We start from the raw sequence: 1,286 nt of genomic DNA, 5'->3' as shown, positions 1-1,286 counted from the left end.
TATATATATATATATATATATATATTCAACTTGTGACTAATTACTCCTATATGTACTGGCTAACTCCTATTAACACATCCTTATATTTGGTTTATCAAATGTTGAATCCTCCAAATGTCTATCCTTAGACGTGAAAGGAATGTTTTTTTTATCGAGGAAATGAAATTGTATTCTTACATGATCATTTTTATAAATTCTCATTCAATTAGACCCATATAAAAGTATTGTAACTGTTGGATCTAAATTAGCAGTTAACAAGAATAGAAATTACACTTGCACTAAAATAAATTGGGAATTTGCGACCAAAACCAAGATTTGGAGGGGAAAAAAGCGGTGGGAGATCCTAGGGAGGGTCAAAAAAGAAAAAAAACAAGATTTGAAAGATGAAAAAAGTACTTAATAATTCGAAGTAGTAATTTGGATGAATTTAGGATTGTTTGGAGAAGAGCTCTTAAAGGAAGATCCATGGAACTTATTTACCATGACGACGGTTGAGCAATGGGGTGGAAACTGTTGAGGTATGCTTTTTATAGTACTTTGATGCACGAATTACGAGGAAAGTGCAATGTGTGTCTCACAAGGATTGCCTTATATCTGACTCACCTGATGCGTGTGATTGACTCACAAGGACTATGTTATATCTGAGCCATATGATGTATGTAATTTACTCAAGTGGAGTATTTTATGTACAAGGCAAAGAAATAGTGTCTGACTGATTATTAATCAGATTATGAGAATCTGTCTTTAGAATTTTTTCAAACTTCAACCCTATTTTTTTGGAGTAGTTTCATTCACTTAAAAAACTTTTATTTTTAAAGTAAAATACATATAGAAACATAACTTCATATTTCAAAAATTACAATTGTGACGCTTTGTCCCGAAAAATGTGATAAAAAAAGAAGAAAATGCATGAGATAAGGCCTTTGCTGGTTTGGCTCCCTCTTATTCTGGTCTACACTTCCCTCTTCCCGAACCAAGGAGGAACTAAGAAAAATTAAATATTGGATATGCCTTTCAATTACATAAGCACGAGAGATTTCTTCTATTTCATCGATATTTTCTGATCCCACGATAAGTTGTTACAACTTATACAATTACCGTATTAAGTTTCAATTACAATAATAGAGACAAAAGATATAAAACAATCAAATTAAAACACTTAATAAAACAAATACGAAATTATCATTCTAGTAGTACAACATTGCATCTTCATTATTAAATTAAATCGGTCAGTAATAAAGATAGAAAGTGCAATATTTTATTGCGTAAATTAGCTTGAATACAAT

The 1,286-nt window shown here is 30.8% G+C and overlaps 1 pseudogene; it reads right to left on the bottom strand.

The window, feature by feature from the left end:
• Positions 1-483, bottom strand: part of LOC114074762 — a 1,300-nt pseudogene extending 817 nt beyond the window's left edge.
• Positions 484-1,286: the final 803 nt, after the last annotated feature.

Source organism: Solanum pennellii, chromosome 11, assembly GCF_001406875.1.
Source record: "Solanum pennellii chromosome 11, SPENNV200".
Taxonomy (NCBI): Eukaryota; Viridiplantae; Streptophyta; class Magnoliopsida; order Solanales; family Solanaceae; genus Solanum; species Solanum pennellii.
The sequence above is the reverse complement of the archived record's forward strand: the minus strand, read 5'-3'. Positions and strand labels throughout refer to the sequence as shown.